The sequence below is a fragment of the Ovis canadensis genome, chromosome 22, assembly GCF_042477335.2.
Source record: "Ovis canadensis isolate MfBH-ARS-UI-01 breed Bighorn chromosome 22, ARS-UI_OviCan_v2, whole genome shotgun sequence".
Classification (NCBI taxonomy): domain Eukaryota; kingdom Metazoa; phylum Chordata; class Mammalia; order Artiodactyla; family Bovidae; genus Ovis; species Ovis canadensis.
In genome coordinates this window covers 66,270,849-66,295,945 of record NC_091266.1, presented here as the reverse complement: position 1 = coordinate 66,295,945, position 25,097 = coordinate 66,270,849, and the positions used below count along the sequence as shown (strand labels likewise).

General features: G+C 59.7%; 1 long non-coding RNA gene across 1 annotated transcript; it reads right to left on the bottom strand.

Annotated features, from left to right (window-relative positions):
- Positions 1-1,884: 1,884 nt before the first annotated feature.
- On the bottom strand, positions 1,885-11,008 carry LOC138427490 (uncharacterized). Its single transcript, XR_011252028.1, has 4 exons — positions 10,802-11,008; positions 7,307-7,461; positions 4,431-4,519; positions 1,885-2,856 (listed from the first exon to the last, which is right to left on the bottom strand). It is a non-coding gene; the product is annotated as an uncharacterized lncRNA (long non-coding RNA).
- Positions 11,009-25,097: the final 14,089 nt, after the last annotated feature.

Here is a 25,097-nt window from a genome sequence, read left to right as displayed (position 1 = left end):
TAAGAAACCAGACCAACCAGATGGGATCAGCTCTAGACCTGTCCCCATGTGGCAGGGTGTGTCCCCGCAGGGTGTGTTCCACTGCAGGAAACATCCCTACTATAAGGAATGTCCCCAATGCAGGGCGTGTCCCCACAGGGCGTGTCCCAATGCAGGGCCTGTCCCCACTGTAGGGAGTGTCCCCATAGGGCATGTCCGTAATGCAGGGGACTCTCCAAGGGGTGAGGGAAGGTGACCTGGCTGGGGGTCTGCATGGTCTTCCTGAAGAAGCAACAATTGAGGGGTGACATGAAAGGCGTCCCCTCCCTGGGTCTCCAGGTCCACGAGTCCCCAGGAGTGGGTCTCCTTAGCGCCTCCCTTGAATCAAACCACCACCCTGTTCCCAAAGTCCTGGAAACACCACAAGCCCGTCACGAGGTTCCAGGGTCGGTGCTCGGAATGCCTCACTCTGTGTGTCCTGGAGCGGGGGGGTCCTGGGGGGCAGGGGTCCTGGGGGTGCGGGGCATTTCCTGGGCCTGGGGGGTAGCCGGCTGAGTCCTACCTTGACTGGGGTGATTGTTCTAAGGATGCCCAGTTGACTCTCACTCACCCGCGTGTCTTCCTGGTGTGGTTTTTCTGTATCTGAGTTTTATTTTAACATAAAGAGGTGGGCAGAGTAGATGTCGAGCAGTGGGCATCCCTGCTCTGTGCCCAGCCTGCTCCTGGCACAGGCCCGGCCCCCCGACCAAGGCAGGTTCCTGAGGTGGATGAGCCTCGGTCTCCGCAGAGGTGCCTAGCACCCCCCTGCTCTGAGGCTGACACAGTCGTGTGGGAGGCTCTTGATGGCTGGCAGGAAGAGATCAGGCTCAGTACCGTCAAGAGCTTCAGGTCACCCTGCAGAGGCAGCGCCAAGCCCGCCGGGGCCCCGGGGAAGGCTCAGCTGACGGGCCTGGATCTGACGGAGCCACAGGCCGGGCAGGAGCTGGGGACCAGGGTTGGGGTGACGGGGGAAGCGACGGTCACAGCCCAGCGCCACGCGGTGGGAAGGAGGTGGAGCGGGGGGCCCATACAAAGGAGGAGGAGGCTCTGTGGCCCCCTTACCTCGGGGTGGGCCGTTGGCGGTCTGGCCAACCCCTAGCAGGGTGAGGGTCTCAGGGGACCTCAGGGAAAGAGTGTAAAGCAGGAGACGAGCGTCATTCTGCAGATGAGAAGACAAGAAAACTGAGAGTCACAGCAGGATGTGGGAGGCCCAGCCCCACCCGGGGTGGGAGATGCCTTCCAGAGAGCCGCGCTCAGAGACAGGCAGCAGAAGCGAGTCAGGAGGCTTCAGCGGAAAACCTCGGTGTGGAGGGCGGGCCAGCGGGGCGGGGGACAAGCACACTCAGCCAGGAAGACCCTGCGTGTGAAGAGCAGACCCAGGGACCTTTCCAGGGCCGGCGGTCAGTCCAGGGGCAGGACCGGGACAAAGCATTCGGCATCTGAGGCGCCAAACCCACTGTCCGCAGCGAAGCAGGAGGCGGTGTCCAGGCGCTCTGCTGGTGGAGGATACCTGCCATGTCCCCTGGAGAGGACGCTGTGCCGCGCAGCAGTAACACAACTCCCAACCCACTTTGCCTCAACATGCTGCAGATACCAAGCCGCTGCCCATCAAACAGGTGGCGCTAGTGGTAAAGACCCTGCCTGCCAGTGCAGAAGACGTAGGAGACGCGGTTTGATCCCTGGGTCGGGACGATCCCTGGAGGAGGGCATGGCAACCCACTCCAGTGTTCTTGTCTGGAGAGTCCCGTGGACAGAGGAGCCTGGCGGGCTGCAGTCTGGGGGCTCGCAGAGACTCAGACAGGACTAAAGTGACCACGCACACAAGCACACCCATCAAATATGGAAGCACAGCTATCACACTATCCCTGAGGTAGAAGCAGTACCTTTCATTATTGATAGAACCACGTGTATCTTATTTATCAGTATAGGAAGGGCAGTGATAAGGATTGTGATAAGGTTCATAACGCTGTCCAAGCAGCCCTGAAGACAGGCTTCAGCCAAATGAGAAATGAAACAGCATGTTCTCTGCGCCCCCAGACTCTGCAGCCAGAGCTGAGCTACTCAGCGCCCTCTCCCGCCCCTGGCCTGGCCCAGTTCTATGGGTGTGTTTCTGCACCTCACCCCCACCCTCACCCGCACCCTCTGCCTTTGGATCCCAGGGCTCAGGGCCAGCCTGTCTGTCTCAGCTCTGGCAGGACCCTTCCCGTGGTCGAGACCCTGGCGTCAGAAGCACCGCAGAAGCCCACGGCCCCGTCCAAGGTAAGGCTGTGCCCAGGGCCCAGCTCCTGCAGAGGCTTTGAGCTGGGAAGGACCAGCCCTGCCCCACAGAGCCTCTCGCTGAAGCGTGCATTTATTTCCACTTACAGAGAATGGAAGGCCATGACTGGGGGCTCCTGACTCCCAGCTCCTCCTCGTCTTCCCCCGTCCTGGACGGTGGATACGTTCACACTTATCTGGCCGAGGGGCTGACCTGGAGCAGAGCCCCCGAGACGACCCCAGAGAGGCGCATCTGCTCACGGGGCTAAGCCGGTGCTCCAGGGCAGCGCCGGGCTCCCGCTTGGCTCATTCCTGTGGCGTCCGGCCTTCTGGAACGTGCGTGCGTCCCCTTCACGACCAAAGGAGGCGCTTGCAGCTGGTGCGTTCAGCGCCACCCGCGCAGTCTGTCCCCCTCGGGTGACAGCACGTATTACTGCCCGTGGGCTGTGGGCACGCGTGTTCTTCCTTCTGGCTTATGTATTTGAAGAAGGAGTTCACAGGGCCTGGACTGCATCCTAGGCCTGTTCATGCCGACCGTGCTCGGCCACGTCTCCAGTGGACTCTCACCTCCGTGTTTAGTGCCTATGGAAGCAGCAGAAGGATAAGACCCCCTCCAGCCCGGGGAGCCTTGAAGAGCGTATGTAGGTTACTCATCGCCTGAGAGAAAACACACGCTAATCCCCCTTCCCCCAGACAGGCCATGAAGTCTTCTGTATCTATCGGAGTGTAACCTTGGGCTTATTGATCATTGGCTAATTGTTTGACTGTTTGAGCGCATGAGCACATAGCGCGTGAGTGATGGGGTTATTGGGATTGTATTTTCCTTGGTTTATGGAAGTCTCAAGGAATTTGGAGTGGTGGGTTCAGACACGTACACATGGGGTATAAAAGATTTTCACAAATGCTGGTCGGGGTCCTTGGCTAAGAGGAGACTCTGCCCTGGGCGTGCCGGTGTGATAAACTGCACTCCACTATCTGCATTTTCCTTCTGAGTGAGTTTGTTTCCCGGAACACGTGGCTACAACATATTGACCAGATTTTTATCATAAAGTGGTATTCCTTTGAAAGCCAGTCATTTCAATTAAAAAAACTAAAGCAGATAAAGGCCCCTGAGAGAGGCCCCCATTTAAGGAAGGAGTGGCCTGATGGCCAGCAGGGGAAGGGGTTTCAGCCGTTCAAAGACAGGACGCAGTGCAGCCCCGAGCTGGGCATGAGGATATGGCCCGTTGGCCAGAGGAGGGCTTTCTGCAGCAGAGGGTGGGAGGGCCGTGAGCTGCTGGAGCTGCCCCCTGAGCAGCAGGCCCCGGCCCCCCAGCCCCGCCTCTGGCTCTAGGGGAGGCTGGGGGCCTGGAGGCCACAAGCCGCCAGGTTCTAACAGGACAGGAGAGCCGGCTTCTGCCTCTGTTCCCAGTGAGACTTGGCCAGTGGGACCTGCTAGGTCACGTGCGGGAACCTGGGGATGCCCCATGGGCTTAACGCCACCAGGACCCAGCATTGGGGTAGAGGTGGGGGTATCCTGCTTAGTTGGGGGTGGGCATTGCTGGGTGAGCTCGAGAAACTTCAGCAGGCCCTGGGGACCAACAGGAGCTGGCCACGGAGCCCAGGGACCCTCAGGGATCAGCTGTCCTGTTCCCACTGTGCCCACCTCTGCCGGGCCCTGCGCAGGGGTCCACGGAAGGGACAAGACGGACCAGCAGCCGTTGTTGCTGTCATGAAGCGGCAGGGGACACCCACTGGAGGTGGAGGGCACTGAGTTGAGGTGGGAGCAGACACACGGCTAGGGACACACGCAAGGCCTGGACCCTGGGGCGAACCCAGGACTGTGGCTTCTGCCCACCCTGGGTGCCCTGGGGGTGGAGGGCAGGCCCACAGCCCCACAGAGGGACCCCAGCCCGGCTCCCCCAGCCCCTGCTGCTCCCAGAGCCGGCACGGGGGTGGTGAGGGGGCAGAGAAGGGTCTGCTCCCCACTGCGGGGGCGGAGGCTACTGACTGAAAGCGCACAATGGGAGAGCTGGGAGTTATGCTTTATCTGGGGCAAAATGGAGACTGCAGTCCAGGAGATAGCGCCTCAGACTGAGAGCCTGCACCGGAAAGGCGGGGGAAAGGTCAGTGCAAACCTGACTCTGGTGAAGGGGGGTATGTAAAGCCAAGCTCACATTTTTGCAGGTTTCAGCCGGTCTCGTGATGCTTCTGTGAGTCACGAGGAGCAGTCGTCACCGTGAAGGATTTTAGTGCTTTTCTAGATCTGAGGAGATAGAAGAATCGGGCTCATAAAGTCGGCTCCTGAACACACCTCACCGTCCGAAGGCCTGTTCTGCCAGTTCCACACCGCCTCCACCCGCGCCCAGGCCCTCATTCCTGCTGGCCGCCTGAGCGCCTTCAGGCACTGTTGAAGGTCAGAGGCCACAGCGGCTCACAGTTTAATCCGTGTGAGGTGGACAGCAAGCGCCAATGTGTAAACGTGTAGGAGACAAGGCCACGCGGGCCTGGGCTCCTGCTGCTCTCAGCTGTCCAGCCCTGCCCCCAGAAGGCCCGGGGGTGACCCTCCCTCGAAGACACGAGGAGACTATCTGGGCTGTGCCCCCCCTCCAGCTGGGCTGCACTACCCCCTCCAGGCGGGCTGTGCCCCCGCTCCAGGCGGGCTGTGGTCCCTCCTCCAGGCGGGCTGTGCTCCCCCTCCAGGCGGGCTGCCCTCCTCCCTCCAGCTGGGCTGTGCTCCCCCCTCCAGCTGGGCTGTGCTTCCCCCCCTCCAGCTGGGTTGTGATTCCCCCCCTCCAGCTGGGCTGTGCTCCCCCACCCCAGCTGGGCTGTGCTTCCCCCCTCCAGCTGGGCTGCACTGCCCCCTCCAGGCGGGCTGTGCCCGCCCCCCTCCAGGAGGGCTGTGGTCCCTCCTCCTCCAGGTGGGCTGTGCTCCCCTCTCCAGGCGGGCTGCTCTCCCCACTCCAGTTGGGCTGTGCTCCCCCTCCAGGCGGGCTGTGCTCTCCCTCCAGGCAGGCTGTGCTCCCCACTCCAGCTGGGCTGTGCTCCCCCTCCAGGCAGGCTGCGCTCCCCACTCCAGCTGGGCCGTGCTCCCCCCTCCAGGCAGGCTGTGCTCCCCCCTCCTCCAGGTGGGCTGTGCTCCCCCCTCCAGGCGGGCTGTGTCCCCCCCTCCAGGCGGGCTGTGGTCCCTCCTCCAGGCGGTCTGTGCCCCTCCTCCAGCTGGGCTGTGCTCCCCCTCCAGGCGGGCTGTGCTCCCCCCTCCTCCAGGCGGGCTATGCCCCCTCCTCCAGGCTGGCAGCCAGGGGGGCCCAAGGAGCCTGGGGAGGATGGTGTGAGGAGGACCAGGAGGACCTGGCATCACTGGACCAGGCTCCGTGTCTCCCATTTAGGAAGCAGCACTTTCCCACCAGCAGGAGCTCGTGCCCTCTGGACGGGCGGGGGAGCCCAGGTGCCCTCATCAGCCAGCTCAGTCCACCCTGAGCGGTAATCTGGTTGGCTCCGGGCTCCAGGCCTCTGATGCGATTCTCTCTGCTGCAAAACCGGCCCTGCCGCGCTAAATGGGCCCCTTGATTTGATTCTGGATCCTCTGCTGGCCTGTCCAGACCCTGGGGCCCCTCCCAGGCCGCGCTAACATGTTTAGCCGTTTGTTGACCAAGTGCAGCTTTTCGGAGGCTGGCAGCTCCGCCTCCAGGGGCTGTCACTTCTCCTTAGAGACAGAACATGAGGCCCCTCACGCACAGTCCCTCATCCCACCTGCCTCCAGCCCTGCGCCCGCGGTCTCTGACCTCCAAGGAGGGCCAGCGTCACCTGGGAGCTTGTTAGAATGCAGAGCCTCAGGCCTTCAGGGCTCCACGTAAGGCGCACCTGCCAATAAGAGCCCACAGGACCCAGTGTCCCTCGCGGGCCCAAGGCGCCCTTTTGGAAGGACCACTCTGCCCTCCTCAGACTTTGCCCCGGCCCACGGAGGAGCCGTCCATGCACAGCCACGGCCCTCCTCTGGAACACAGGCAGGGAGCCCAGGACCCCAAATGCCGCCCCACGGCCTGAGCCCACCTCCAGGGCCTGCAGGAGCCCCTGCCGGAGGCCTGTCTGCAGGAGACGTGGAAGCCCCCTCACTGAGGATGAGGCACGGCGCCGAAGGCTTAGACTTAGTGACGGGGGCCTCAGTCACCCCTTTGCCCAGGCCCTGAAGGGCTAGCCAGGTGGCACTAGGGGTAAAGAACCCGCCTGTTCCAAGGCGGGAGACGTAAGAGACACAGGTTCGATCCCTGCACGGGAAGATCCCCGGGAGGAGGGCACGGCAACCCACTCCAGTATCCTTGCCTGGAAAATCCCATGGACAGAGGGGCCTGGAGGGCTCAGTCCGTGGGCTCACAAGGAGTCGGACGTGACCGAGGTGACTCAGCACACACGGCACCAGGCCCTGAAGTGCTGCGGGTGTGCCTGCCACAGGCGGTTCACCCCTGCCCGCACCTTCACTCCTTGTGCTGGGCACTGCCCTGGGCACAGAGCACTGCAGAGCATGGCAGATCACCCAGCCCCACACAGCCGCCGTCCTGGAGGAGACGGCAGATGGAGGAAACACACGGGAGGCCCGGGAGCGCGGGCTGGGGGAAAGCATGAAGACAGCTGGCACAGGAGGTGCCAGGGAGCCCTGCTGAGAAGGGGCCTGAGGAAGGCGGCCCTTGCGCCGAGGAGCTGGGTCTGTCTGGGGCTCAGTTTGCAGAGTCGAAGCTGCGTGAATATTAAACCCTTTGGAGACCAGCATGCGTCCTGAGCAGGCCAGGCCGGCATGTGCACCCAGCCCTGCTCTGGGGGAGCTCTTTTTGGAACAGGGCCTTTCAACTCCATCTGGTCAGACTTCCCGATTTTCGCTAGTTCGCATTCCCCGCAGGACAGTGATAAAGGCCCTTCCTCCTCGTGGTCTGGGATCGCTGTTTCCCTCTCTGCTCCTTCTCAGCTACTCAGGCCTTTTGCCCATTTTTATATTGGGCCGTTTGCTTTTCCTTACACATGTTGATACGTAAGTCTGTATACATACATTGTAACGTACCTTGAAAAGTGCTGAATAATCATCATTTGCAATGCACGCTTGTACACTGCAAGTGTCTTTATGGGGCTTTCGCAGTGGCTCAGCAGGTGAAGAATCCGCCTGCAGTGCAGGAGACTCAGGAGATACAGATCTGATCCCTGGGTCAGGAAGATCCCCTGGAGGAGGAAAGGGCAACCAGCTCCAGTGTTCTCGCCTGGAGAATCCCATGGACAGAGGAGCCTGGCGGGCTGCAGTCCATGGGGTCACAAAGAGTCAGACAGGACTAAAGCGACTTAGCACGCAGGCACGCACTGCACATTTGCAAGTTGCTAAGAGGGTAGATAAGTCTCAAAAGTTCTCATCACAAAGAAAAAATATTCGCAACTATGTGAGGTGAAAATACACAAATTGCTTCACTCACTTAATTGGAAATATTTTCCCCATCTCCCCACCAGGCCTTTGTGATAGTGCGCTACCACCTGTATGCTTTCTAATATTTTGGCATTCAGTTACTTTAGTATTGAACCCTTTTATTTTATCCTAGCTGGTTTCCCTGGTGGCTCAGAAAGTAAAGCATCTGCCTGCAATGCAGGAGACGTAGGTTCGATCCCTGCATCGAGAAGATCCCCTGGAGAAGGGAATGGCAACCCACTCCAATATTCTTGCCTGGAGAATCCCATGGACAGAGGAGCCGAGCAGGCTGCCGTCCATGGGGCCGCAAAGAGTCAGACACGACTGAGCGATTCACACACATAGGTGAGGTGATGGAACTGAACTTGTGGCCACGACTTCACAATATGTCCACATATTAAACCACTATGTTATACAGCTTACATTTGAACAATGTCGTATGTCAATTATATTTCAATAAAACTGGAAACAGCAAACACCTTCCTCTGGTGAGTGGCTTGCGTTTCCACATGGTGCTTTCTAGTGAATGGAAGTTTTGAATTCTGATACAGTCACTTTAGGAAATATTTTCTACTATGGTTAATCTTTTAATGTCTGGCCTAAATCTGACCTTTTTATGTCATAATGTCTGCCTTATGACAAAGTCAGAAAAATTATCAAGTATTTTCATCTAAGATAATATTTCGTATTATCCCACAACCTCACATTCCTGGGATAAACCCAACTTGATCATGAGTGTCATTCCTTTTTAAAAATATACAGTTTACAGGGTGAAGTTTGCTAATAATTTGTTTAGGATTTTTATGTCCTTTCTTAAGAGACTGGACTAAAATTCGCTTCTTGTACTGTTCTTGTCTGGTTTTGTTTTAAAAGTTGTGCTGGCTCCAAAATAATTTGGGAAGGTTTCCCGCTTCGGAGAAAACTGAAAAAATCATTCCTTGGAAATTTGGTAGAATATATCTGAATAATCCCAGAAGTGAGCTATCTTGCAGGACAATTTTCAGCTAATGGTCAAATGTCCTTAAATGTCATAGAAACGTTTGGTCTTCTCTTTCCTCTTGATTCAATTTTTTAAAGTCATAATTTCCTGGGAATTTGTTTAATTGGAATAAGATTTCAAACTGAGCAGCTCATGATATTTTTATCTTTCAAAGCCTCTGTGTGAGCCGGTTTCCCCTTTACATTGGAATATTAATTTGTCCTTATCGCTCATTCCGAACCCCTACACACCCCTCCTCCGCACCCCCCAACCCCGGTTTCCTCTTCCCGGCCACCAGCCAGCGTTTGTCTTCGACCCTCCGGCTCCCGCTTCCTATCGCAGTCATTTCTGTGCTATCATTCGGTTGCATTAATCTCTGCGTTTTCCTCCTCCTTTTATTAATTTAGCCCTTATTGTTTTTCTGATTTAACTTGGACACTTGCTTATTTTCTTCTTTCTTTTCTTCTTCTAAGGCGACAGAGCGTCCCCTGAGCCCCACTTGGCACTGTCCCGCACGGCGTGCAGCACGCAGGAGCGCCACACGCAGGATCTCCGTCACAGTCCACTTGCTTCCTTTCCGGACGCTTCATGCTGGCTCAGGCCTCCTTCGGAAGTGCTTTATTTTTCAAATGAACGGAGATTCTAAAAGATTATTTTCACAATTTGAAATCATTAAGAGTATCTTCTAAGTATTGTTTTCACTTCTGGTTAATTGTGTTATGATCCGAAAGCGAGGCTCGTAAGGCATCATTTCATGGAAATCGGTGGGCTCCGTGTTGTGGCGAGCCCGGTCCGTGTGCACTGGGGCCGGGAGGGTCGCTCTGAGGTCCGGGTGCCGGATGGCGGGGGTGGGGGGTGTCCACTCTCACTGGGCAGCGAAGCCTGCAGGCGGGGCCGGAGCGCGGACGGACCCCGCCTCCCGCACCGGGGCCAGGCCCAGCTCCTCCCCGCCCTGCCCGGCCCCTTGTGCGACCCCAGGGCGGCGTCTCCGTGGGGAGGGCCTCCTGTTCTCCGCCCCCGCCCCCACTTGCCCAGGGTCGGGGCCTCTTCCTCCCGGAGGTGCCAGGGGGGCGACTGCCCGAGACTCGAGCCCCACCCTCAACCCCGGGCTCCGCAGCCGCCTCCACAGCCCGGGAGGCCCCAGCCCACCGCCCGGCCCGGCTCGCCCGGGGGCGGGGCAGGGATGCCCGGGGGGGGGGGGTCGGAGTCTTTCCGGCACCGTCAGCGGGTGCTGGGCTTTTAGTTGGAGGGGTCACTGCTGCTTTGCGCCGAGGGGCCTCCTGCCCGCCCCCGCCCCCGTGTTCCTCCTACCCCGCCCCTCGTGCCCCTCCCGGAGCGTTTTCTGCAGTGAGGGTGAGCTCGGGGCTCCAGGCCGCTCTGCTTTCTGACGCTGCTTCGCTCTGCCCGGTCCCTGGGGGGCTGTCCCTGTCTGTGCTGATCTAGGGCGGGGACCCAGCCAGGACTTGGCGGGTTGGGGGTGGGTAGGAGGAGACCACAGCCAACAAATGGGGGCCTGGGGGCCTGGGGTGGGGCGCCTGGAGGCGCCGTGGGCCGGTGGGCCGGTGGGGTCAGGCGGGTGGGAGCCTCCTGTGGCTCCTACGGTTGGGGGTTGGGAGCTCTGCAGCAGCCCTGTCCAGTGCCCCTAACGCCCCAGACCAGCCAGCCTCTGGCCCCCACCTGCGAGGAGACCTGGCATCTGGAGGGTGGGTTTCCAGAGCCTCTGAGCTTGCTGCCGGCCTCCAGACCCCTGCCACCACCGGGCACGCCCTGCCTCTGCGCCCCCATAGAGATGGAGAAGACTGAGAAATCGCCCAGTGACCTGGGACAGGAGAGCTCCCCAGGCTCAGAGCCACTCAGTGGCCTTGCTCGGCGGGAGGAGGCTCCGAGCTGACCTGTCCCCTCCTTCCTTAGCCCCCTGCCCAGGGCTGGACGGGCGCCGTGGGCCAGGAGGCCTCTCCACACAGAGGCAGGTTATGGGGCTCAGCTTCCCCCATCCTCCCGGCGGGCAGAAGCCCAGGCCCCCAGTACTCCTGTCCATCTGCACCCCGAGCCAGCCTGGCAGAGCCTCCCAGGAGCCTCTCCTGCTGGCCTTGGGGACATGGGGACGTGGGCACATTACGGGGTACCTGCTTTCCGTGAAGACTCCCTGGCTGGGCCCCTCCCCATCTGGCCGCAGCTGGTCCCCAGCTCTGCGGCTGCAGTCCTGAGACCCACTCTCCAGACCGCAGAGGCTGCGGGAAGCCCGACAGGTGCGTCTCCCCCTGCTGCGGAAGCAGGGACGGCCCCAGGCCCTGGCGGCCGCTCCAGCAGGAGGCGTCTTCCCGCCCTGGCATGCGCTCCAGGCCTAAAAATAGACCTGTCCATCTGGACAGCGTGTGGTGGCCGGGGAGCGGGCCGCTGGTGGCTTTGCAGGAATTACCAGGCTGGCCATCAGTGCCCTCAGCCCCAGGCCGCCTCTGAGCAAGAAGCTGGTGGATTAGGGCCACCGGGCCCGCTCGTTAGTGAATCAGCACGTCTTGGACTTGGCCCTGCCACACGGCCTCCCAGCATACTCGGTGCCCACCGGAGGGGGGGGGGGGGGGCTCCCTCCCCTCCCCCAGAAGTCTTCCAGGAAACAGGGGGCTCCTACTCTTTTCGGACCCCCTGGGCTTGATCCCTCAGAGGCCTTGGGCTCTGGACGGGGCCGGGGTCTCCCAGGTCATCTCGGGTGGAGCAGGTCACCCCACATGCAGGACAGTGAGGGACACAGGAACCAGGCGGGTGGCGGTCTGGTTACCGCAGCTCTACGGACAGGCCCTGCTGTGTGTCAGGCTGAGGGGAGGAGGCCGGAGACTCTCGGGCCAGGAGGAGGGGTCTCCAGGTGGGGGTGGGGAGGGGGCAGGAAATGGAGCCCCAGGGCCGGGGGATCCGAGTGGCCTGGTTTTCCCGAAGGCTGCGCTGGGGCCTGGTGTTGTCAGGAGGGACGTCAGGGGTGAGGGCAGGTAGGGTGCCTGTTGGAGAAAGGAGTGGGTCCCGGGGCCTGCCCAGGGGCGGAGGGGACGGAGGGTCGGCCGCCAGAGTAAGGGTGGGCGTCCAGGAGGCCCACCTGTCCCCAGGGCCCTGGGGGAGGAGAGCCGGCTCCACAGTACCCCCTGGGGGCGGCCCCCCTGCTGTGGCCGCAGGGCCTGGGAAAACGTGGGCGGGGCCTGGGGCTCGTGGGCGGGGCCTGGGAACACGTGGATGGGGCCTGGGAACACGTGGGCGGCCGACGGGCGGGGACAGAAGCAAAGGGCAATGTTGATGGATGTTGCGCTGCCGAAATGCTGCGAGGAGGGGTGGCGGACTCACACACCCCAGAGACCACAGAGGGGCGCTGGACGCTTGCTCCCTCTGGATGGCAGGCAGCGGCTGGGGTCGTGGGCCACCTGCCTGTGCCCTTTCTGGGCCTGGGGCTTCCCAGACGCGGCCCTACTGGAGGCAGGCCCCGGGGTGCTGTGCCGTGGATCTGCGGTCTGTGATGGACGGCGCTAATCCCGGGGCCACGGTGCTCAAGCCCTAGCTGCCGGGGCCCTCAGGATCCAGTTCTCAAGGGGGACGACGGCCAGCAATCTCCGCATGAGGTGCAGGGCCGGTAGACGGCAGGTGGCCCGGGGCACCACGCACCGCAGCTTCTGCCCACCGGCGTCTGCCTTCATCAGGTGGCCTCTGGCCACTTCCAGCGTGATAGACATGAAGCACACTCGCGTAGTACACACGGACACACACATATACAAATATATACACACTGCACACGAACATACACGCCCACACACCCATACACACTCACATATGCAAGCACACACAAACATACCAAACACACGGACACACGGTCATGCACACACACACACCTGCACGAGTGCCCTCACATACACACACGTGGGTTCACGCTTGTGAACACATGCGTGCACATATGTATCCACATGCACCCGTGTGCCCACACCCAAAAAAACCCACCTGGGCCTGTAAAAAAAGCCCTCCATCCTGACAGACGGAGAACGTTGCAACCAAGGTGAAAAGGGAAAACACAGTTTGCAAAATATTTTCTAGCAGAGAAAAATATATATCTGACTGTCTGCTTCGTGCTTTCGTCAAAGATCAAGAATAAACGTTCTGAGGATACCAGAGAGAACGAGGCGTGATTTAAAAGGAGAGCAGCTGCCGTAAGTTCAGGGAGAACCACAGGGCCGCCGGCCAGCACATGAGCAGAGGCCTGAGAGCCACCTGGAGGGGAGGGAATCAGACAGGTGGACGGCGGCGCCCCCTTCCTGCCCCAAGATGGGATGCTGGACCCAGGGTACAGAGAGGAGGACGGCCTGAAATTGAGAAAATTTGTAGTGAGCTTTTAAATCAATTACACATGGAATTAGTCTAAGTATTTGTATTTGGTTACAAAGTAAAATTAAATGTCAAAAACAATTCTTAAAAAATAACAGCAGCGTGCAAATAATAAGTGAAGCCGTGCAGAGCACTATTACAGTGTTCGCACATCTCAGAGAAGGGGCCGGTTTTCTAGGAAAATGTGCTTTTCCAAGATTGCCTCATGAGGAAACTTGAACACGGTAATAGATGAGTAAGTAGCCATGGCCTAAACTGAAAGGACTGCCAAAGAATTATTCACAGAGGTGCCAGGCCAATACAATTTTATGGGTGAATTATCCATCCCATCACTTCAAGGCAAATAGATGGGGAAACAATGGAAACAGTGACGGACTATTTTCTTGGGCTCCAAAGTGACTGTGGATAGTGGCTAAAGCCACGAACTGAAGAATGCTTGCTCCTTGGAAGAAGCAGAGACGAGCCCAGACAGTATTTTAAAAACCAGAGACGTTATTTTGCTGACAGAGGTCCATCTAGTCAAAGCGATGGTTTTTCCAGAAGTCATGTACAGATGTGAGAGCTGGACAGTAAAAAAGGCTGAGCACTGAAGAATTGATGCCTTAGAACTGTGGCGTTGGAGAAGACTCTTGAGAGTCCCTTGAACAGCAAGGAGGTCAAGCCAGTCTATCCTAAAGGAAATCAATCCTGAATATTCATTGGAAGGACTGATGCTGAAGCTGAAGCTCCAATACTTTGGCCACCTGATGCAAAGAACTAAATCATTTGAAAAGACCCAGATGCTGGGAAAGACTGAGGGCAAGAGGAGCAAGGGACAACAGAGGATGAGATGGTTGGATGGCATCACCGATTCAGTGGACGTGAACTTGGGGCAAACTCCAGGAGATGGTGAGGGACAGGGAAGCCTGGCGTGCTGCAGCCCATGGAGTCTCGAAGAGTCGGACACGACTTGGCAGCTGAACAACAGCAATGATTCAACCCTAAATGTTGACTTAGCATAGCTAGCATTATAAGAAAACCCTTTGGATACACTCTCAATTCTGAATGCAAATATAAACATTCCAAATAAATTCTTAGCAAATTAAGTTGTCACCATCTTAAATCAACCATACATTGAGTGCATTAATTTTATCCTTTTTAGGCAAGAATGAGTTAAAATTATACAATCTAAATTGTATCGATAATTTAATCATTAGAAACATGATAATTTGATTATCAATAGACACTACAAAAAACATTGGTAATACTTAATATTCATTAACCTAAATTTTTAAAAAACTATTTTATGAAAGTATAATCGGCTTATGATGTGTTGATTTCTGCTTACATATTTATACATTTTTTTCCATTGCGGTTTATCAAAAAACACTGACTGTAGTTCCCTGTGTTACGCACTAGGATCTTGCTGTCTACCCGTTCTCTGTAAAACAGTCTGCATCTCCTCACCCTAAAACCGCAACGCTCCCCTCCCCAAGCCCCTCCCCCCCGGTAACCCCAGGTCTGATATGTGTTTGTGAGGCCCGTTCTGTTTCACCGATGAGCTCACGTGTGTCGTAGCTTAGATGCCACACGTCAGTGATGGCGGATGGTGTTTGCCTTTCTCTGTCTGACTTCGTCAGCACGATAACCTCCAGGTCAATCCACGCTGCTACAGATGGCACTCTTTTGTTCTTTCTATGGCTGAGTAGTGTTCCACTGTATTTATGTGCCACAGCTTTATCCACTGACCTGCCAGGGAACATTCATCATTAACCTTAATTTTAATCAAAGTAACACACATTTTGACTTTAAAACTCACAGCTGTCTGGGGTTCACAGCATAATGCCAACCGCTGTTGCTTTACTTCCTGCTCTTGCGAGGTCACCGCTTTCAGCTTTCTTTAGAAAGTCCTCCTGATGCTTACTAATCCGTTTCTAGACAGCACACTTATCCCTCCGTGGCTTGATGTCTGTTTTAGGTGTTTTAAGATTCCCCAGTGGCTCAGGTGGTAGAGAATCTGCCTGCAGTGCGGGAGACCTGGGATTGATCCATCAGTCAGGTTGGGAAGATCCCCTGGAGAAGGGCATGGCAACCCACTCCAGTATTCTTGCCTGGAGAATTCCATGGACAGAAGAGCCTGGCGGGCTATGGTTCATGGGGTCAGAAATAGTCAGACATGACTGAGCGACTCACACACACACAGACACACACACACAGTCTTCCTGGTTTGGACGATGAAGGTAGACTTTCTTCCATGGCCTCCACCCCACTACACAGATCCATCAACTTCTTTCTCTTCCCCTATTTTTATGAGATATATCATAATTTTTTATTAAATCAAAACTGATGGCTGTGTTATTAGATGAGGTCAATGGCATTTAGACTCGAGCTGGAAATGTGATTTGCTTGTGTTCCCTTTGTTATACAGCTTTTTACTTTCCCGGAGTTGGTAATCTCCTTATTTTTCATGGCTTTGATTTCTCTGCTTGAGGCTTGCAGAGCCTCGTGGGTTGCTGTGTCTCACGAGCTCTGAACACTCTGGGTCTTTTCTGTCTGCTCTCTGCTCCTGCCCCAGTCACTCTCTTCCCTTTGCGTCTGCGCTCAGTCAGTTCAGTCCTGCCTGCCTGTGACTCTGTGACTCTAGCCCGACAGGTTCCTCAGTCCATGGGATCCTCAGCGCATAGGAGCGGGTGCCATGCCCTCCTCCAGGGCGTCTTCCCCACCCAGGGATCGAGCCCAGGTCTCCAGCACTGCAGGCGGATTCTCTACCGTCTGAGCACCAGAGAAGCCTGCCAGACGGAGGGGCCGGGGCTGCGCTGGTGTGGCCAGTGGGGCCGGGGCTGGGCGAGGCTGACAACGGCTGGAGTTAGGCCAGGGCTGCGCCCTGCCTACCTGCCCCAGGCCTCCCCCTTGCCTGCCTGCCCCAGGCCTCCCCCAGGGCTGCAAGAGGAGAGGCGGGCTCTGGAGACTGCCTGGGGGAGGGGCTGAGGGGCTTCCCTTTCTGCGCCCCCAGCCCTCACCCAGCGATGGGACTGCAAGAGTTTCCCTCCTCCTTGGAGAACTTTGCTGCCCAGCACTGGGGGAGTGGGAGAGGGCAGGGAGGCAAGGGAATTCTTTCCTGACCAGCTGGGCCAGCTTGCTTAGGAAGCTGTGTCTCTCCCTGACCGGCGGGGCCTCCTCCTTGCAGCTTCGGGCCCAGGATGCCGGGCTCCAGGCTGCTGGACAAGCCTCGGTCCTCTCTGTTCCCTTAAGCCCTCCCGCGCCTCTGAGCGGCCACCTTGATTAAGCCTTAGTCAGAGTACCAGACCAACCACAAGCGCTCTGACTGTTGCTTAGTGAATGCTCAACAAACGTTGTCAGGTCCTTGGTTAAATCTCCAGAGACAAAAGTCAGGTTGTATCTCTATCCAAGTATCCACGTAAATTAAATTCCAGAAGGATTACAGAAGCAATTAAAAAATAAAATCATGCTATAAATTAAAAAGGCATGTGGAGGTGTTGCACTAATTTTAAATTTGATCAGAACTTTCTAAGTACAACCCAAAGAAGAATCATGAGAGGAAAATACAGATAAATGTGATTGTAGAGAAGTTTAACATTTTTCTATGTACACATATCTTTAATAAATTAAAAATCGAGTGACAAATAAGAAAATTATATTTGCAACAGATGAATCCCAAAAGTAATAAAAAAGACAAATATCCCAATGGAAAATGGCGAAAGACTAGGATAAAACAATTTACATAAAATAATTCAAGTGTCTGAAGTGAAAGTACTTAAGTTCCCAGGCCGTCGGAGAAATTAAATGGAAACTAGTCCTTCCGTCCTTACGTCCTTTCCGTCCTTACCTCCGGCCGTTCCCTCTCCCCGCCCCTCCCTGGCCCCCTCCTCCCTCCACCTAACAGCTTCACTCCAGAGCACCTCCCTCCTCCTTGGAGTGGGGTGCAATTTGACTCTGTTTTGATTCTGTGTCCAGACTGAGCCCTGGAATTTTCCTTTCAGAAATGAAAGGTCCATTAACATATTTTCCTAAACAAATAAGCAGTTTCCCCTGGAGACAACCTTGGCAATCCCACCAGCGCAGGAAGGGCACTGAAAGTCAACTCCCAGAAGCCAGGTTTGCCTCCTGTCCCCCACCTGCCTGTTCCAAACACCTGCCCAGTGGGCCTGCAGGGGGGGGTCACCTGCAGGGACCCCCACCTCCCCCACCTGCCTGCATCAAACACCTGCCCAGCTGGGCCTGCTTGGGGGGGCGCCTGCAGGGACCCCCACCTTCCTAGGCCTGCCCTCTCCAGCGGCCTCACTCACGGGCCTTGCTCACTTCCGCTCCCGCCACAAGCCTGCCCCAGGGCCTTTGCTCTGCCCCGTCCTCTCCCCTGACGGTCCCGCTGCCCCTCCTGTGCCGGGTCTGGTCTTTTGCTGCATGTCTCCCCCTCAGCTGGGCTCCCCCTGCAGCCAGCCCTGCCGCTCCGTGGCCCCTGCCCTCCTGGCCACACCGGTCACATCACTGTTGGGGCCTGACCACGCCTGTTCCACACATCAGTGTCCCTGGCAGGGCAAGCGCCGGGTGGAGACAGGGACCCTGCCCACCGCTCAGGCAGGCCCCGACGTGGTGGGGAGGAGTCCTGGGGATAGGCTTGGAGGGCACAGCTCACGTGGTCGCCACAGGCCGCCCAGCTCCTGGCGTGCAGGTGACCCCGGCCTCTCACGGTAGACGAATCAGCTCCACCCCTGGAAGAGGCCGCCCACGTGGTTTTGCCGGAGAGCAGATGCCAGAACCACTGAGTTCTCACCTTGTGGCTCCTCAGCAAAGGAAGGGCTGGAGGGGGCAGGCGGGGCCACGGGGCAGGGTCCGGCTGGGCTCCCCTGGACTGCGGCCCGCTCAGAAGCCTCCAGGTGCCTGCAGTGGGCGCCTGCTCAGCCTGGGCCTCCTGGCTGTGACAGGGCCTGGGAGCCTCTGCCCTGGCTACTCCCAGCTGCTGCCGGGTAGGGGAGGAGGCGCAGAGAGCCCGCCCCGGACAGATCAGAGCTGCTACTGTGGCCCCATCCCCGGGAGCCCATGGCCAGGGAGTCCCCAGGCAGCCCTCCTGGCCCCCGCACACCCTGCCCGCGTTCCCCAACTCTGATGTGGGCCCTGTGCGGTGTGGATCGCTTCACTGCTGACCACAGAGAGCCTTACAGCCTCCGCTTGTCTGCGTGGGGTGGGGTGCCATTCGAGTGCCCTACAGGCTGACCAGCTTGTGGCCTCATTGGGAGGGGGCTCAGACCCCTGGGGCTGCCCCAGTGGCCCCCGTCTGTGCCTCCGCCAGCCTGCAGGGCTCTGCTCCTGGGGAGCTTCAGGGGGGCTGTGACCCTACTCCCCGATCCTGGGGCTCCAGGAGCCCCCTCCCCTCACAGTCAGCACTCCTCTGCTCAGCACTACGGCTCCCTAGGGGCTCAGCCTGGAAACCGCGCCTGCCTGTCAGGCCACCTTGTGCCGAGCATGGCCCGGGTAGGGGGCTCCCCTCAGAAAGCCAAGCTTCCCAGCAGAGTCACGCCGCCTGCCTTCCAGCCGGGAGGGGACCCGGGACGGGCCCCCACACCCGGGAGCCCCTCCTCGCCACCCCCCAGGATGATGCTCCATGGAAGCAGCGCGCGTGTCTTGCCAGCCGCGGAGATGAGGCTATGTAACTGGCTCGGCTCTCCAGGTGGCTCTCAGGCCTTCCGATTTAATTGAATGTATTTCCAGCAGCAGAATCTGGGGCACTGGGATGGAGGGTCCTGGGGGAGGGCGCTGGGCTGCGGGGAGGGGCTGAGGCAACAGGCTTCTTAGGCCCCGGCTCCGCAGGCGAGCAAGAGCCACCCCGAAGCAGAGGCCAGCCTGGGCCAGGCACTCGTGGGGCTGGAGGGTGGCACAAATATGCGGCCTGACGGGCAACACCCCTGTCATCAAAACCCAACCCCCCAGAGTGTTCCCTGAGCCCAAACCCAGGAGGCCTGAGCCGCAGACCCCCTGCCAGACCATCCCATCATCAGCCGAGCGTCTCTCCAGGCATCGCCACTGAGTTGTCCCGAGTGTCCCCCGGGTGGCCCCTGCCCTGGGCATGGCCTCGTCCTGGCCTCAGCGAGCCTCCAGCTCGGCGGTTGACGCCACATCACCTCGGCCCGCAGTGGCTGGATGGGGAGGGTCTTTCTTTCCACCCACACCCCGGCCATCACAGCAGCCCTGTGACCCCAAGCCAGGCGGACCCTCCTGGCCTAGTGTGAATGCCCCTGAAGGGTCTGATCAGACAAGACCAGAGGCTGCCCAGGGCCCTGCCCCCGCCTGTCCAGTGCTCAGAGGACGGGGAGCTGGCCGGCCACCTGGGCCCACGGCAGAGCCTGCAGTCCGTCTGCAGGACCCTCTGGCATGGGGGACATGGGGCCTCGACCCCAGGGTGACCCCTCAACTGGGGATTGAGCATCACGCCTGGGTGCCGGGGTACTTCCCTCAGTACGGCCAGGGTGGCCGTCTCCTTCTCTGCCCAGGGGACCACTCCACGTGGCCCTGACCCCCTCGGCTTCCTTCGTAATGGAGCGGCCAGGCCTGGCTTGGGGCGGGAGGAGCTTGGACGGCTGTGTCCTTCTGGGCCATGACCCTGGAGTGCGGCTGAGTCCCGGGAAGCCCGGGGCCTGGAACAAGAGCGGCTTCTGGGAGAGGAGTCCCCGCCCTGGCCTCTCCCCTGGGCCCCTGCCCCAGCCTTCACCCCAGGGCTAAGGCGGCCACTTGGGGTTGTCTCCAAGGCAGGAGACAGACAGCCTTGGGCACCAACGCGGCAGGCCATGAGTGACCGTTTCTGGAAGCACTTGCTATGTATCTCCAGGAGGCGCCCATGCAGTCTGTGGGAGCGAGCAGGGCTCTCCGCGTGGCCCGTGCCTCAGTTCCCTGGCCCTGGGGCGCTATGTCCTGGAGGTCTCAGCTGGATTCTGAGCGACGCCAGGAGGGGCTTGAAGAGGAGGCCCCAGCTCAGCAGTGAAGAGCGTGGCTGCTCCGAGCCGGGTGGGGGCCCAGCTCGGCCCTGGCCGCGTGGTCCTCAGGACACTGCCAGCCTCCTCGGCACTGTGGCTGCTCCGGAGGTGCCAGGCTGTGGTCTCCGTCTCACAGCGGAAGGACGGGCACTCTGCAAGGTCAGCACAGAGCCCGCGCCCTGCAGCAAGCAGCTGGGTCCCCGAATGGGTCTCAGCTCCCTCCTCCCGCCTTGCTGCTCAGCCTGCAGGGCGATCTGGAGGCTTCCCTCCAGGTTGTGGAGGGCACAGGCCCTCCGTGGACTCCAGCCAGAGAAGAAAACCAGCTGGCCTGCTGGGAACCAAGCCTGGCTCTGCCCTCCCCAGCCCAGGGCCAGCAGTGAGTGCCGCTCGAGGAGGAGAGCCAGCTGCCCTGGGAGCTCTGGTGCCCTGCGGGGAGGCCTCCTTGCCACCCAAGCCACCCCCACGCCGTCCCATCCCAGTCCTCCTGCCATCCAGGGGAAGTGGCCCCACGAAACCCAGGCCCCTGGACACCGCGTGGGTCTGTCTGAAGCTATGAGCCCACAGACCCGAGGGCTCGGGGCCGGCCTGACTGCCAGGGGAAGTGAAGACCCTGGGGCTTCAATTTCCCTTCACCCAGCCCAGACCCGCAGTGGCCTGGGGACCAGCTGGCACTCAGAGGTCCCCCACCCCACCCCCGCAGGCCGGGCAGGCGGGCAGCACAGAGACTCTGGAATGCTGGAGCGGTCAGGCCGTCCCAGAGCCAAGCTTGAGACGCTGGCTGGCTCGACCTTTCCGGAAGCCGGGGCCAGGTCCAGGCTTGGACAGAACAAGCTGGTTTTCATCGAGGCCAGAAAACATGAGGTGCTGGCCCAGCACGCGGGCAGCTCGTCCAGGGCCTGTGGGCGGCCTCCACTGCTGAGGCAGCCAGGCCTGTCCAGTCCGGTGCTGGCCTGGGGAGCCATGCGGGCCATCAGCTAGGGTGTCTGCTGGCCTGGTCTCCACCTCCAGCTTGTGGGGCCTGCAACGGGGGCAGGAGGGGGGATCCGGCTCTGGGCCTTGGGTGGCGGTGGGGGCGGCATTCAGGCAAGCTCAATTTGAATCCAGAGCTGCTCTCTGGGGCTGGGGGGCCTGGGAGGGAGACCCCACCCTCAGCCCCACGGGCCGGCGGTCATCCAGGCTCAGATGCACAAGGAAGGTGAGCTGGCCGGAAGCTCAGCAGAGGGGACCCTGCCCCTCACCAGGGCCGGCCGGGCTGTGGTCCTCCACTGGGAGAGCGTCCTCTCCTCCTGATCAGGGGTCTCCAGGCGGGGAGAGGCCCCACTTCCGGTCCTGGCCGTGCTGGGGCCTGGGAGCTGGGCAGGGGGCGGCGGGGGAGGGGGCTCAGGGAAGGGAGGCCCTGAGCACGAGTCAGCTCACGCGCTGCTCTCGCGGCAGACTCAGGCCGACGCGGGGACGGAGGCCAGTGGGGCCAGCTCTTCCCAGGCCTGGAGCCCAGCCGACAGGCGTCCTGGCTGCGTCTCCAGCAGGCCTGCGGAGGTTCCCAGACGCTGGCTGGGGCTGGAGGGAGCGGCCGCAGTCAGCGCCGGCCCTCAGGAGAGGGGTCAGACAGCCCGCCCCCTGCCCTGCCCCCACCCCACCCCAAACTCCGGCTCCCCCTGCTGTGCTGGGCTCCTGAGCGCCTCGGTCAGCTCTGGGGTGCCCGGCCAGGTCCCAACTGGCCCCTTGCCCCCCTCGCCTGGGCCCTGCAGCGGTGCCTGCCCACCCACCCTGCCGTCAGAGAGGAGGCTTCACTGTTCCCAGCAGGCCCAGCCCTGGACCAGCATGATGCCCCTGCCCCTGCCTTTCACAGAACCCTCTGCAGCACGCTCTTCTCCCCCAGATGTTTTTGGAAGTGGCCAGGTCTGTGGGGAGCAGGCAGTGGGGGAGGGGGGAAGCCGAGGCCAGGAGGCGGGCGATCTCGGGCTGCAATGCGAGGCCACGGTTCTCAGGAGGGGCTCTCTTGAAGTCCCACCATCCTTCTGTCCAATTTAGGAGCAATTAATGAGCCAGCTCCCCCTGGAGACAGGCTGCTGCGTGTCCTGGTTTCCGAGGCTGCCTCTTCATCCCACGAGGAAAAGCTGCAGCAGTCTGATTTAGCCTGGAAGGAGGAGGAGGCTTCGGCGGGGCCTGGAGCTAGTGGAGCCCGCAGAAGCCAGGTGGGGAGCTCTGGGGTGCCCGCCGAGGCCCCCGCGGCAGACCCTCACCCCGGGGAATGGAGGGACAGTGTGAACTTACCCCCAGGTCTGAAAGGTGCAGACTCACGTCATGAAGGCAGCCGTTCCTGGGTGGACCCCGAGGCTCTGCTCCCCTGACCCTGGGGAAATCAGGGGCGACGTGAGCTTACCCCCCAGGTCTGTGAGGGGCAGACTCACGTCATGAAGGCAGCAGCTCCTGGGCGGACCCCGAAGCTCTGCTCCTAGGGCCCCCACAGGCTGCCTTCCGCCATAGGAGACAGCGAGCCTGAGGTCTGAGCTGAGAGAGCCACCCCTCGCCTGGAGATCTAGCAGCTGCAGCCCCGCTCCTGACCCAGCCCCCTAGAGCGACACCCTCCCCAGGCCCCGGGTCCTCCCCAGGCAGGCAGTGCCTAGGCCCGACTTGCCCGACCTCCTCAGCGTCTAGGCTAGAGCTGGGGGCCTGGAGCCCCAGAAGGGGAGGGGCTCTCGAGCGGAGCCCTCGAGGGAAGGGAGGACTCCAGTGAGGAGTTGAGGCCTGAGCTGGGTGCACTGTGGGTGGGAAGGGGCTGCAAGGAGACCCGAGGTCTCAGAGCAGGAAAGGAAAGGGCGGGGCTTGGTGCTGGCAACTGAGGCCCAGAGTCCAGTCCTGGGGGCCCCGAGCTTCCAAGGACACGGAGTGGCCCAGCTCTCTAGGACCAACCCGACCTGCATGCAGGCTGGAGAGGGGGCAGGAAGAGCCTGTCCAGAGTTACCCAGGTACAGTCGTCTGGTGCTCATCCGGCCTGTAGCTGCCCCTGGATCCGGGGGCTCAGGGCACCCTGGGCACCTCTGTGCTCACTCTGTTCACGCTCACCCACTGGTGCGTCTGGGTCGGGCTGTAGGCCTCCCCAGCCTGCGTCACCCTGCCCCCACCCCCAGCCACCTCTGAGGCCCCGGCGTAGCTGTGGGCAGCGTCCTGGAGCAGCCCCACGCTTGGACAAACCTGCAAGGCGATGGCTTTCAGACCACAGAGCAAACAGGAGTCCTTCTCCGTCCTTTAGGAGGCATCTGCTGATGCCTGCACCCAGGTGCCAGACCCATCCTGGGGCCCAACCTCTGAGACTAGGTGCCTTGCCCCTCTGTCCTGGGCAGCCCTCCCTCCCCAGAGAGGGCCTGCCCTGTGTGGGGAGGGTCAGGGCCCCTGGGAGGAGGGGGGCCCAAGGATGCCTGAACCCCTGGGCCGGCAGCCCCCGTGCTCACCCTGTGGGAGGGAGAAGCCACAGAGGCAGCTGAGTGGGTCCGAGAGAGTCTGCAGCCCCACGAAGACAAGCAGGGTTAGCCCGAAGCCCGTGCACCCAGACTTAAAAAGAGACAGCACGTTGCTCCCAAAGGTCCATCTAGTCAAAGCTATGGTTTTTCCGGTGGTCATGTACGGATGTGAGAGCTGGACCATAAAGAAGGCTGAGTGCCGAAGAAGTGATGCTTTCAAACGGTGGTGTTGGAGAAGACTCTTGAGAGTCCCTTGGACTGCAAGGAGATCCAACCAGTCCATCCTAAAGGAGATCAGTCCTGAATATTCATTGGAAGAACTGATACGAAACCTGAAGCTCCAATACTTTGGCCGCCTGATGCCAAGAGCTGACCCATTGGAAAAGACTGATGCTGGGCAAGATTGAAGGTGGGAGGAGAAGGGGTGACTGAGGATGAGATGGCTGGATGGCATCACCAATGCGATGGACATGAGTTTGAGAAAGCTCTGGGAGATAGTGTGTGCAAGGAAGCCTGGTGTGCTACAGACCGTGGGGTCACAAAGCGTCGGACACGACTGAGCAACTGAACACCACCAGCAGCTGTGCTCTCAGCTCCTGCCCCCCAGCCGGGTTCCCTGGGGAGCTGATCACCCCAGTGATGGCCTGAGTGCCACACAAGTGTCCACTCCAAGCCGCGACTCCGGGCCCAGGGCCTGGCACCCTGAGAAGACCCCACATGGGGAGAAAGTCAGGGGCCTGCAGCTGGGGCTTGTGTTGCCACGTGGCAGAAGTGGGTGGAAGGAAGGCTGCCGGTTTGGGGCGAGGAGACAGTCCTGTGCTGCCAGGTGGGCCCAGTGCAGCCTCAAGGGGCCTCACGGTGGGGACACAGCGGGGTCAGAGAGGCGGCTGTTGGCCCTGCCGCCTGAAGAAGGAGGAAGGGCCGCGAGCTGCGGTGCAGGCACCTCTAGAAGCTGGAAGGGGGGGGAAATGATTCTCCCCTGAGCCTCTGGACGGGAGTCGCCTTGCCCACCTGGACGGAGCGCAGGGAGGCTCACTTCAGGCTCTGCTTCCAAGACCCTCAGACGGTGAGTCTGCAATTTGTGGTCATTTGTTACAGCGGCCACCGAAAGTCACACACACCCTCCTGGAACTGAGAGAGCTGGCCAAGAACAGACTGAGGCTTGTACGCGCACACACACAGACACACACACGGAGACACAGACACACACAGATACACACACACACACGGAGACACAAACACACAGACACACACACAGACACACACACAGAGATACACAGACACACATACACACACAGACACACACACACAGACACACAGATACACACACAGATACACACGGAGACACAGACACACACGGAGACACACACACAGAGATACACAGACACACAGAGACACACAGACACACACACAGACACACACACACAGACACACACACACAGAGATACACAGACACACATACACACACAGACACACACACACAGACACACAGGCAGACATACACACAGAGACACACACACAGAGACACAGAGACACACACAGACACACACACACAGGGAGACAGACAGATACACACACACACACAGAGACACACGGACACACACAGACACACACACACACGGAGACACAGACACACACACACA